This window comes from Kogia breviceps, chromosome 8 (assembly GCF_026419965.1).
Source record: "Kogia breviceps isolate mKogBre1 chromosome 8, mKogBre1 haplotype 1, whole genome shotgun sequence".
NCBI lineage: Eukaryota > Metazoa > Chordata > Mammalia > Artiodactyla > Physeteridae > Kogia > Kogia breviceps.
Genome location: NC_081317.1, coordinates 26,058,047 through 26,071,379, shown reverse-complemented (window position 1 = coordinate 26,071,379; position 13,333 = coordinate 26,058,047). Strand labels below are relative to the sequence as shown.

The window sequence follows — 13,333 nt, the reverse complement described above, 5'->3', positions numbered from 1 at the left end:
TCCTGGTGGAGAAGATAACCCAACGAGGCTTGTATTATCTTTGCGAATATTCTTAGGGAATGAAACAGCAGGAGGTGTGAACTTTCTCCTGTATATCTTAATGGTCCGCTAATGGCAAAGCATAATTACAGCTACTTAAGTGCCAAGTTTGTCAAGGTTTTCACTAAAACCTTCAGCCACAACACTTTCCTTGAGTGACCTAGCTTTTATTTATCCAAATGCTTTCCTATCATTTGAAAGAAAGCTACCCCCAATAGAAACAAGCAGGCAAACAAAAAGCCCACTCCCCCACCATGTTTATTTCTTTCATGTTAATTTCTTTCAATTATCTTAGATGGATAGTTAAGACACTTGTGACTTCAAAAAAAGTCGAAAAATTTGTGTATGGCATCGTTAACTGAAATTTTAGCCCTCCACATTCAAAAAGCAGGGCTATGCGAGAGTTTTGCAATAGTTTGCTTCACGGCTTTGGTAAGTCAATTTGCTTCTAAACCAGAAGATGGTCTTCTAAAGACTATCCTGTATTTGGAATGGAAACTCAGCCATTGTACCTTTCGCCCAAAGCACCCACTTGAGAAGCCCGAAAGCCACCTATCTCCCTCATCGGTCTCTGGATCTCCTCGCTGCCTTTGTCCCTTCTAGACGTGGAGGCTTGGAGAGGAGGTTTAGTTTCCAAGGATTGGAGCGTTTGAAGGGCGGGGCCATCTCCAAGTCCATCTCCCCTTTTTGTCCTCTCCTCCTGGGACGGGAGGGAGGAGCCAGGTCCCCCCGCGGCCGGTTCGGGAGCTCTCTATCACGGTCGCTCGAGGTGAGTCTGAAAGGGCGGCAGCCCGTTTAATTGCTGCGCAAGGTTAATTTCTTGAGTTCACCGCAGTCGGTCCGCCAGCCGCTTCTCCGGTCTTTGCCAAGTGGGTTTATGAGGTCTGAGGCGTGTTGGGGCGCGCTCACGTTCTCGCGAAAGGCTCCTCCCCAGGGCTCATTCCCCGACTGCGGGAAGCCCTTTGGTGCCCCGGGAGTCTTGGGTTTCCTCTGACCTCGTCGCTTCCTCCTCCCTCCGCACCGCCGGGTTCCCCGCGCCCCTGCCCCCCTGCCCCCGGGGAAGGGCGGCCCCCATCTTAGGACTTCCGACCCAAGCCAACCAGAAGGAACCTTCACGTCGATGAAGATTTTATCACAGCCTCCAAAACCCAGCAGTAATAGAAGCTTTCAACCTGAAATACGATTGTTACTTTCCCGGTGCAGAGCTTGACAGAAAAAAGTCAGCTTTTTATTAAAGACAAAGAGGTAAATTATCAGCCGGGGCAGTGAAGGGACGGCGGAGACCTGGCGTGCTTCCTCTCGGTGCCACGAGGAATTTATGGGGGAGCGGCGGCCAGGGCTCAGACACCCCTGGGGTCCCAGGGGTGGGGGTGGGGGGAGGAGCTCGGGGCAGGAGGACTATCCCCAGGTCCTTCCAGGCACCTGGACTGGGAGTCCTCCCAAGTCTGTTCAAAGCCAGGGTCATTTCAGTCCTGAACAGCCTTACCGTCCTCCTCTCTCCTTTCTTCTTTCTCTTCTTGCTTTGACTACTGTTTCCCTTTCGCCTCTGAGCTTTCTTCTCCTGGTTCTCCTCTCCCTACTTTTTCTCTTCCCTCTCCTCGCTTTGCCTCTCCCTCCCCCTCCTTTCTCCTCCACCGCACGCGTAGAGTGTCATTTATTTATTTATTTATCATCCCCGCCATCAACACCCTTTTAGGGCTCCCAAGCTTTTCAATGTGAGTGGGAGGAGAAAAGGGCAGGAAGTGTTGACTGGAAGGGGGTGAAATCGTGTCTCTGGGTGAGAGATTCTGCCCCGGAATAAACGATTGGGGAAAAGCTTGGAAAAGGATTCCGATCTGTTTATAAAACCCCGCTGTCTGGTGGGAACCAACTCCGCGCGCGTCTCCTCCTCCCCTTCATTGTGTGGGTTTACGGGGATATCTTCCCGGACTGTTGTTGGGTTTGCGGGGGAGGTAGTGAGTATTACAGAGGACAGTCTTGCCCTGGATCCTCCCCACCGCGCCTTCTCCACCGGATGCGCTCTCCCCAATGCAAAGGAATCCAGCAACATCCCCCAATTCAGACGCGGACAAAAGAAACTTTAATTAAGGTCTCTGCCCCGCGCGCTGCGTGTTTCTCTCTCCCGAGGCTGTTGATGTCCAGCTCGAGGATGCGAGAAATAGAAATGGTACAAGCAGCCCATGCCCTTGAACTTCAATTGCTCCTGACTTGCGATATTGATTTTTTTATACTGTAGGCACCACCCCCCGCCCCCTTCCCACCATCAAATTAAATCCTTAGGAGACATTAGACCTAGTGAGAGAGGAGGGTAAACCCACACCTTTGCAAAATAAATAGCTCAGAACGATTTGTGGGAAATTACACTAAATAAAAATTCAAGGTGTGAAAGCTTCATCTTGGCTCTCTTGTCTTCAACACCATGACACCTTATCATTAGGAGCTCAGATTGTTACTTTCCGAGCCTTCAGATGATCAGCCAGAAAGTGCAAGCAACGCGGGGCTGGAGAGTGTAAAGTTATTTAAGTAGGCTCCCCCGCCCCCCCGTTTTGGTGCGCCGTCAAAACACTTCACAAGTTAGGAAAAGAAAGTGGTGGTTCCGAGGCTCAGAATGATGGGTTCTTTCCTCCCCCAACCCCCCCCTTACCATATCAGAAAAGAAGTAAAATGCACAATGAGCCTTTATTTCGGAGGAGAAGACTTCAAAATACGTGTCAGTAATGGACAATTTGAGCTTTTCACTGGAGATACACCGCAAGCTGGAAAGGGATTAAAAAGCCCCACGTGGTTTATCTGGGTTTAGACTTGCAACCTCTAGTTCCCAATGTGTGTTCTTTGCAAAGATTGGCCTCTAGATGGATGCGTGCAAGGGACTCTCTGGGGCCGGGGCTCGGCGCCTCGGGCAGGGCTGATGGTGGGAGCGCTATGAGCGACCGGACAGGGTCCTCACTGGGGGCTTCCTCTGCCGGCCGGGGCGGCCGGGCGCCTCCGGGACGCGAGCGCGCACGCCTCAGCCCGGCCGCCGCGCTCCTCGCACCGCCTTCTCCGCAGGTCTTTATTCATCTCATCTGCCTCTTCCCCTTCTCCTCCTCCTTTGCCTCCTTCTCCTCCTCTTCCTCCTCCTCCTCCACCACCACCTCGTCCTCCGCCACCGCCTCCTCTTGCGTCTCACTGGCCTGGCTCTGTGTTGCTCTGAGTGACAAAGACAATGTCCCAGCCTTAACTTTGCAACCACCTTGCCTCCTTCTGGGGATCAGCGGGGGGGGGGGGGGGGGCGGCGGGCGGGGGGGAGGGGGGACAGCAGCCGCAGCCTCAGCATCTCCTCCACCTTCTCCTGTTCTTCTCAGCTCTTGGATAATTCTTCCTTTTCCCCCCCTCCAGCCCTTTCCTCATTTCTTTCTTTCTTTCTTTCTTTTTTCTTTCTCTCTCCTGCGCGTTGTTGTTGTTATTAGAAAGGCTTCGCGCACCCCCTGGTGCTCCGGCGTTTTGTGTGGCAGGAGAAGATTGTCTGCCTTCTCTCTTTCTGTCTTGCTTTCTCTCTCCCTCTGGTTGCTCATTATTCAGAGAGAGACACAGAGGGAGGGAGAGGGAGAGAGAGAGAGAGCGCGCGAGGGAAAGGGAGAGGAGAGAGAAGAGGAGAGAGAGAGAGGGAGAGAGTGAGAGGGAGGGAGGGAGGGAGAGAGAGGGAGAGGGAGAGAGAGACGGATATCTCAGGTCATCTGCAGCTGCAGCGAGTCTGAAGAGCCGAGGAAGGCAGGGAAGATGGCGATCCTCCATTGCTGAGACCCGGCAGAAGCACATGAGACTCCCAAACAACTTCCACAACAATAACCCGAGCAGGAAGAGGAGAAAGAGAAAAAGGATAAGGAGGCGGTGGGGCTGGAGAACCCGAAACACCTCCCGGCGCCGGGACGCTTCTTCAGTAAGTTACTGCAATTAACCAGCACCTCGGGGTGGTCCGAGTGCTGCGGGGAGGAGAGCACGGGGTGGTGGAGGCACAAACGCGCTCATTCATTCGGCCAAGGAGGGTTGGTGGAGCGGGGAGGAGAGGAAGTCCCCTGCATGGACTGGCTGTTGGGAGAGAAGAAGCGAGAGAGAAGAGGAGGAGGAGGGGGGAAGGAGGAGGAGGAGGGAGAGAGAGCTGGAGGGGGAGGAGGAAGAGGAGGAGGAGGAGAAGCGAGGGAGGAAGAGGAGGAGAAGGTGGTGGTGGTGGCAGTGGAGGTGGCTGTGCTTTTCCTGCTGGCTGTTCCTTCTGCCGGGGGGGAGCGGAGCGCTGTGGCTTAATTAATTTCGTGTAGTTCTATGGAGAGAAGAGAAAATAAAAGATGAGTGAGGAGAGAGCTGGAGACTTAGGACGGATGCTCCTGGTGTGGGCACAGGAGTAAGGGACAGAGAGGGGGGCGGAGGGCGGGAGTCGGGGAGACCTGAGCCGAGAGCCAGAGGGAAAGAGCAAGGGGCCGAGGAGGGAGCGCTCCCGGCCGCCCCGACCTGAGCGGGTTGACCTCTTTCTTTCTCTGTCCCTCTCCTTCCTTTCCCCCTCTCTGTCTGCTTGTCCCCAGCCCGATGGCAAAGCCGTGCGGATTGGCACCCCCCTCTTCCTCAGGTATTTGGCTCGCTCTCTCTCTCCCCGAAGTTGGGATGCGGGGTCGGGATGTGTCGGGGGGCGGCGGCGGCTGCCGGTGCTGCTGGTGAGCAGATAGGCGAGGAGCGGGGGGCGCCGGCCGGCTGGGGGGCGCAGGTTCAGGAGCAGCTGAGGAGCTGTCTCCAGGCCGGGGGTTCAGAAGCGTCTGGTGGAGGAGGACAACGGTTTCTGGAGAGGAGAAGCCATTACACACGCTTGGCTCTCCTCGGAGGAAGGGAAAAAAGACCCCAAGTAGGGGCCTGGGGGTCGCCTGACTCCTGGTGCAGTTCCCAGGGGTCTGTCCTCCTTCCAGGCGCAGGGGAAGCCGCAGCCGCCCACCAGAGGAGCAGCCCCTCTCTTTCCCTTTCTTTATCTCCCTGTCCTCCATTTGCAAGCTGTCTGCTTTGGTTCCAGTCCAGACTCCAAAACACAAAGCTTCTTCTCACGTTCATTCTCCAGGCTTTTTCACCATTCCTGGAGGAACCCTCATTTTCTTTTCATTGTAGCTTCTAACCTACAGAGAGGGAGGGAGGCTGCCTGGAGTTCCTTTTATATTCCTCCCCTACTGAAAAAAAAAAAAAGTTTCATTTTTAAGCACGCGTCTGGGATGGGAAAAGACCAACCAGTTGGGGCTTTCTCCCAGGGCTCCCGGGGGGCTGTGTCTGAGTGTCTGTGTTGGCTTTTTGGTTTGCTTTGGTTTTGTTTCTGGAGGTGGCTTGCAGGATTTTTGAGGAAGTAACTAGTTTGGTTGAGAGCTGGGAACTGAGTCAGGTAAGCCCGTGTCATGTTGTAACTCCACCAGAAAATGGAGGAGAGCGGGTTTCCAGGAGACAAAGCTGAGAAGTGTTTATAAAATTATGGATGTCTCCATTTTGAAGCTCTGTTGGTGATGGCTGGAGGAGGAGGCTTGCCAGCCTTCTTCTCCCTTTCCAGGGGGTGAATCTTGTGGTGGTTCCTCACTATCTGTTCATTATGCAAGGAAATGAGGGGCTTGGAAGGGCTGCTCACATTTTTCTCCCACCTAAGGAGTGCTTTCACAAGTTATGGAGGCGTTTGTGGCCAATTTAAAGTAAACTTTTGGAATTTTTTTTCTCTCCTTTTGAGTGGACCTGAGGGGTTTTGACCTCCTTCGGGAAAGGCAAGGAAAACCTTAAACATTTTTCCACTGAGGTCTTCACACAACTTTAAGCTGCTCCAGGTCTCCTGCAAGTCACCAGGAAATGTGATTTCCTCATTGTGAAGATGGTGGTGGCCCTGAGCTGAGATTTTTGGAGTTCTGGGGCTTGGTTATCATCATGTTTTGATGCATTGCAAGACTTTATTGTCTGGTTGGGGTTGATTTCTGCAAAACAACAGCAGCAACAGCAAATCCTGCAAGATCTCAGAGGAACTCTAAGACGGGCTGACACCAGTTTCTTGAAGGTCTACATTTCTTTTCAGGATGCTCCATTTGTGTAATAGGCCTTCTTTTAGTTCCTTTGTTTTCCCTTTTCCCTTCCATTCTGCTGTTTTTTTCTGTGTTCTCAAGTATTGTTAAGTCTTCAGAAATATCAGATGTCTTCTGAACAATGTCACTATGGAAACAAAATTTTAAAGTATTATGTCAGTTGAGAAAACCTTCTGTCCAGGTAGCTTCACCTTTCTAATTGGGAGGAATTTATTAGTCTTAGAGGAAGACATTTTGTGAGGATGATTTGAAGAAAGGACCCAAACCTACCCAGTCCACACACACTGATTGGAGTTCTTCACAGATTAGTTCTAGAGAATGTATGTAATTGATCCAAGTAAAGAACTAAATCCTGAAATGCTTGAGGAATTTATAAAAGCCAACCATGAAGATGTTGCTTTTCCATTAGGTAAGGTAGCCATCTTGAGGATGAGGGAAGATGTTGGAAGAATTTTAGACGGACTCTTGAAGATAGGTGAGGAAGGCTCCACAGTGGAGTGAAAACTTGGAGGAGATTCAGAACCAATTAATAATATATTGTAAGGAGGCTGATTGGACCTCGTTTTCAACTAAGGAGAAATATAGCAAGGTACCAGCTTCAACAGAAATAAGAACACATTGGTGAGCGACTTATACCAGCTTTTTTCTTGCTTTGCTTTCTCATTATGTGTCAGATTTGTGTGTGTGAAGTTCTTTATGTCCACAGTATTTTTGTGCAGATTGAGGTGGTTTTAGATTCCAGATGTAATTATATTCTGTTGAGTAACTGGGAGCAGTGTCATTCAGTAAATGCTCAGTGCTGTATATGACAACATCACATTTTTCAAACCAAACTGTTGTGTCATTAATTGAGGGTTATTGTTCTTCTGAAAGGTGTGAAAGGAGAGGAGAAATACATGGTTTTTTAGCTGATAATTGTCCATAGTCAATGAAGTAAAACCCTGTTTTTGCAGACGAAGATGTATGGTTTTCAAGATTTGCAGTTGATGTGTATGCTCATTTAAAAATACTTCTCTTCAGAGCTCTGCTTCTTTATTAAAAACCTAGGGCTCTCCAAGAGCACTTAAAAAAATCTTACTTGGAATCATACCTTTTATTATTCATTTAGTGAATGTTACTTTTTGATACCATTACTTTTGCTCTTAAGTAGAATGTCAGCAATGTTATATTTAAAATTACTAATGCATGTATGTATTTGCTACATATTCAAACTCGGAAGTTCAAATGCAATGGGATAAAAAGAGTTATTTGGGGAAGCAATTACCAGATAGTTTTGCATCTAATTAACCATATATGTCTATGTAAACATAAGTACATTATAGTTGATCTTGAAGCAAACTTCCGTGATGTCTTTGTTGTTGATGTTGATACCAGGAAATCTGGTTAATTACTTCTTTCAATAGGAAAAAAAGCTGACACACTGGTTGCCAGTCTAGCAACCATGTTTTTTGACTCATATTTTTTACTTTGCAACCAAGTATTCAGCCTTAGAGCTGAGGTTTTCTGGAGGGAAAAAATTAGGTGTCTAAGAGGCATTTTGGAGTTTGAGAATGTGTTCTAACTGGTTACCTAAGAGACACATCCATCTCTGATGCTCTTCAACATGAGAAGTACCATTATATTCAAGACATGGTTTCTTGCATTTTTCTAGATATATGCATTTAAAATGGGACAAGTATTTAGGATAAACCACTATGAGAGAAGTAAAAAGTGTCCAATGGAACCTTCTCATTTGATGTCAAAGCTCAGAGATCCTTTTTGTTTTTGAGACGTCAAGTTGATGAGGCTCATTAGGCAAGTTTTTACCTAATTTGCTGTCATGTATCACAGAGAGAAGTCATTCTGGAGAAGTCTATGTGAGCTGTGATGTACACTGCCATAAAGAAGATTCTTGTTGTGTCTTCGGATTCCATAATCCTTCTCATATTAGATTTATGTCCATCTAATTCATTGATCAGATTCCTCCAAGATTTGTTTTTTTCCTTACTCTTTGGAGACAACTTTTAGATGAAATAATTATTTTGTATATATATGTGTATATATATATATATTTTTTTTCTTTCTAATGAGTCTTCTGGAAGACAGTAGGGGAAAAAAGAAATCCAACTGTACTAATGGACTTTAAAGTACTTGTGGTCAGTTTTCCTGAAAGGAAAGAATGGTAAAGTTGCCTTGGGAAAGAGTCCCGTTTTCAATGTGATGGAGTTTAATAGGGTCTCGTCTATCTTGGATTCTTTCCTGGTATTGAGATTTCTTGGTTAAGGTAACCTTACTTATCTTCTTTGTGGTATGTGCCTTTATCAGACTTATAGTTCACTGCCTCATGGGACAGAACACTGACAAAGCTGCATTGAATGTTTCAAGTTGATGGCTGGGGAATAGAGAGGCTAATTCACAATGAATACCACACTCACAAATTAGGAAATATATAAATAATGAGCTAAGATTGGAAAGGACCTGACATGGGTGTATGATTGGATATTGGTATATGGAAACTAAGAAATTCAGAAGAAGTGGGGGAAATATTTCCAGTGTCTATTACTAAAATCTAGTGAGCTGAAAAAAAAAAATCAAGTGTCTGTGAGAGAGTGTGTGTGTGTGTGTGTGTGTGTGTGTGTGTGTGTGTGTGTGTGTGTGTGTGAAAGCAGGCATCTTTTGAAGTTCACATACTTAGGAAGTTGGTGGCTTTGAGGGAAACATTAGCTGGGTGTTGGTGACCTATTAATTGATTATGAGCAAACAGAGAGGAAAGTAGATAATGTTAGAAGAAAATTCCTCTTCTTGTGTGATATGCCAAGACATCTGGCAGATGTTATGTTGGGCCCTAAGGAATGGACAGTTTAATTTTAGCCCTAGCAAGGAAATGGGAAGTTCTAAGCTCTTTTAATAGCACAAGTCTTAGTTTGGGGAAGGTTGCTTAAAAAAATAAGAAAGGAAAAGAAAAGAGGCATTGATTGTATTATGAAAGAACTCCGGGGAACATCGGAATTAAGCTGAGATTTTGGGGGTTTGGGGGTTATGGACAAATATATTATTTCCCAAGTAGAAATTAACATAAAGATCATTTAAAAATTGACTACTTGTTAACACCCTAAATGATGAATATTAAGTATCTGATAGTCACCTTTCAGAACTTTTCATTGAGAAGCTAGTTTTTTTGTGCCTTAGAGAGATCATCTCCTTCACATCTGCCCCTCCCCCTGCATTGTACTGAGGAGGAAACTGGCACAGAGACGTGAGGTGACTTGCACAGGTCAGAAAGTTCATTTGTAGTAAAGCCAGGCCTAGAACTCAGGTCGGCTGACTCCCAGTCCAGTGCCCTTTCTCCACTGCCTTAGTGCCCATGATTGTAGCGGTTTGTGAAATACCAACTCTCCTCTCCAGAGTGTAAGGCTGTCTGAGAAACCCTGAAATCATATGCTAGTGGGGCAGGAGTATTGATTTTTGTTAGCTGAGTGTTGGGGAGCCTGGGGCCGAGCATGGTCATTCATAGAAGTGATACTCTCCAGAGGCCAATTCTGTTTGTGGGACTTTTAGCTCTTGGGTCTGTAGCTGTGATTTTCTTCCAGTTGTCCTCCTCTCTGTAGTTCTGTCATCCAGGGCTGGGGAGTCCTTTTCAAATGCCCTTCTTTGGAAGTTTGTCTGGGTCTACTGCAACTTACCAAAGTGCCCACAATTGGACTCTGGCGATCTATTTTGCAACCTGCTACAGATTTCAATTGGCTTCTTGTAGGGATGCCATTTTGTGATACTGGTGAATGGCCAAGAGAGTGAAATCCAGTCTAAGACGATGACTGGTGGCCTCCCAGTGTTCCAGACTCATCCAAAAATGTGCCCTCCATGTATCTTCTTGAGGCCCAGTTTTCTCTTGCAGAAACAGCACGTGCAACATTTAACCATGAGAGAGGGATGGGACAATACTTGAAGAAGGGTGATGACAGGTTTCCATTTCTGATTCCTCTTGGACAAGTGAAAGTAACTTTGTAAAGAAGAAGAGTGATGTTTGGAAGTGTCCACATTTTCTAAGCTTCTTCCAAATGAAGGCATAAATTCTTAATCCAGGAGGCAGTCTGGAGAAGGTAGGGCTGGATGTGGACTTCCAGCAGAAACACAGTTAACGCTATAAACAGTTGGACCTCAGTGTGGCATTCCTCCAGATGAGTTGACTGTCGAAAATAAAATGTTCCAGAAGAACTGGGAGAACAGGAAAGAAGTTAAAACAGCATGGTTTGCATGCCAGTACTGAGGAAGAAAAAAAAAAAAAAGTGGGGGGGGGGCATTGGAGAGAAGATAATCCTAAATGGGACTGTCTCTGGGATTTATGAAACCTAGGAGGAAAAGTTTGCAAGTAAAGGAAAATGGATTTTTATGAATTTAGGTTGCATTGACAGTTTATTAGGAAGCTCTTCTGAATCTTACGTCCCCTTGAACTTTGTTTCTGGAGAACTGCACACGCTGAGCAATTGGATTTACATTTTCTGCTCAGAAATGCTCTTGTAAAATGTGTCTACTTTCTAAGGGATCCTGTCCTTATCAGCTGAGGCATACATAGGGTTTTTGTAGTCTTGGGATTTGCGGTTCCAGCACCAAGTTGGATTTTTCAGGGCTTGGAAGGACAAGAGGCAAAGTAGTGTGGGCTGAGAGGTTACCCATATGGTTCACCTGCAAGTGCGTTGTCTTTTAATTCTGGTGAGCACATGACTTGGTGTCTTCAAAGCATTCTTGCCTAATTCGTAGCTGGAGAGGGTTTTTTTCTTGCGTTATTCTTGGAGGGAAGGTTTCTTTTTGTGCTGGGTCATGGGTATTTTGGTATTGATTTCCTTGCTTTCATGTGTTTGCTTGTTTAGTTCACTGCATGTTGCTTCTGAATATTAAGAAAACACTTCTGCCGGCTCTGTCCACGGCTTACCCCCAACTTCATTGAGAGAGCAGAGCCTGCTCCAGAGGGTGAAGGGAAGGTGGGGAGGTACTTATTTGTTCAAAAAAATAAATCCTTGAAGATGAAGACTGCTTAATTCAGAAAGTTACTTGCCAGGCTTTCGAGTAGACTTTTCACAAAGACCGTGCAAGGAGAGATGGGGAAAATTCCACAAGCAACCAGTGGGTCCTGATGAAAATGGGTTAGGATCACTTAGTAGGAAATTAAGCATTTGTCCAAGGTTAGTAGGCAAGACTTATCTTCGGATTCACATTGGTCTGAGTACAAAAGGAGCTCGAGGCCCCAGCGAGACAACTGTGTCAGAAGTAATGAAGCCCAGGATTTGTGGAGAGGCTTAGCTGCCACACAGCCCAGCTGGGGAAGGCCAGTTCGCTCCCTAAGCCCTCGTCTGGCCAGTTGAACCAGAACACGAGCTAAGGCCTTCACATTTTGGAATTCTTCTCTTCCCTGTTCAGATTTCAGAGGGGAAAGTCACTGTCCTTCAGTTTTGCTCATGTCAGCTGAGTGCTTTTATCTTGAGCTGGTAAATGCCAGAGAGGGTGGGGGAAAGGCAGGGTGCTGATCTCCTTTGAGGGAACATTCTCCCTTTTGACGGGACAAATGTGCCTATACCATTGTACTTATTAGGCAGAAAATAATTGTGTAGTGGCGCATTGTGGGGTACTTGAAAGATGTTTGCTGCACAAAGGTTCCAGTACTCACCTGCAGATTAAGAAATGGGTTTCTAAACCATCTCATTTCTATTGCTAATGAAAAGCTTTGGAAGGCACCTGTGAATCAGTGCTCCAGCTGCTATCATGGTAGGGGAAGTTAGGCCTTGAAAGGATACACGGATTAGCCCATCAGAAAAGCAAACTAGCATTTTTCAGCACAAGTAGAAAATAGCGTTGTTAAGCTAACAGAAAAGTAAGCTAAAGCATTGCCACAATTACGTGGTGGAAATTTGCTGGGATGGAGAGACTGCTTGGATGGGAGAAGGAAAAGAATGATTGACAAGTCAGAAGAGAAGAGGTCTCCACTGGGAAGAGCCTACAGGAAGAGAGGCATTGCTTTTAAGAAAACAATAAAGCAAGTGAAAAAAGACCTTGTAATTTGGTACCTATTGCATGTGAAATATGAAGACCAGTGCTCAGACCCACATTCTTTGGTCAGTTCTTATTGTAAAACATAGAATTGGGCTTGGGAGACAATTTATGTGACTTTGGGGTTACAAAGACGGCGTTGCTGCTAGAGGGCAGGTGGAAACTTGCCGGAGCTGATTAAGTAAGTAGAGTTAGGTGGAGATTTTCCTGGAAAAGGAGCAAAGTAGAGAATAGAGCACAGCAGAAAGTAGTTGCATTATTAATGGGCAGAACATGTGATAGTCCTTGCTAAGGTTATCCATAGAGCTTCTCTACCTGCGCCCTGGGTGTTAGAAGAAGTGAGGAACAAAGATGTGCTTACTTCAGAGGGGAAAGGCATAGACCATGATGACTGCCTGTGTCCAGTTTGGAATTAAGCCATCTGCTGGAGCCGTGCAACACAGGCTGGTCTGTCAATCCAATCTTGGCATTTTAAAATCCAAAAGAAGGCCACCGTGGTCCAGAACGTTTAGCTATTCTAATCCCTAATTACACCATCTCTCTGTGTGACCAGTTAGTCAGCAATCCCACATCAATCACCCAAACCAGATTGGACCTGATCTGGGGGTCCTACACGTGGGGTAAAATCTGCACACTGGGTTATCGGCTGAAGATGGCCAGAACATAGAGACCAGCTAGAGATTATGTAAAGATTTCAATACCAAGTACTTATCACCCAGAAACATTTCTCTTCGATGGTTTCTATCTTAAGTGGTCTTCACTGAAGACTGTTAATTAGTATTTCATAATGATAAACTGGGAAAGGGATCTGGGTGGAAGAGACCATTTTCATTTGAATGTCAAAGTTCAGCTACAAGAACTTCTCGCCCTTGGGGGAAGGATGGACTGGGAGTTTGGGATTAGCAGATCAAACTATTACATTTAGAATGGATAAACAATGAGGTCCTACTGTATAGCACAGGGAAGTATATCCAATTTCCTGGGATAAACCATAATGGAAAAGAATATAAAAAAGAATGTAAATATGTGTATAACTGAGTCGCTTCTCTGCACAGCAGAAATTAACACAACATTGTAAATCAACTATACGTCAATTAAAAAAAAAAAAACTTCTCCCCCTCTTCTGCCGTCAACTGAGTATTGTCCCTTCTGATGTGGGGTAAGAAGACCTTCCATAAGGAGATTAAATATGATTGCTTCATCAAAAA

General features: G+C 46.3%; 1 protein-coding gene and 1 pseudogene across 15 annotated transcripts in view; one reads left to right on the top strand and one right to left on the bottom strand.

Moving 5' to 3' along the window:
• Positions 1-538: 538 nt before the first annotated feature.
• LOC131761548 (uncharacterized) lies at positions 539-3,099 on the bottom strand (annotated as a pseudogene).
• ZNF462 (zinc finger protein 462) overlaps positions 754-13,333 on the top strand; it is a 143,499-nt gene continuing 130,919 nt past the window's right edge. For 7 of the 15 annotated variants that reach the window (XR_009337108.2, XM_059073398.2, XM_067041015.1 and 4 more), the window contains exon 1: positions 3,709-3,958. The gene's annotated coding sequence lies outside the window, so the exon portion shown is untranslated. Of the gene's footprint in view, positions 809-3,707; positions 3,959-4,309; positions 4,640-6,359; positions 6,726-13,333 lie in introns of those variants that run through there. The other 8 variants (XM_067041017.1, XM_067041016.1, XM_067041018.1 and 5 more) reach the window with 6 other exon arrangements.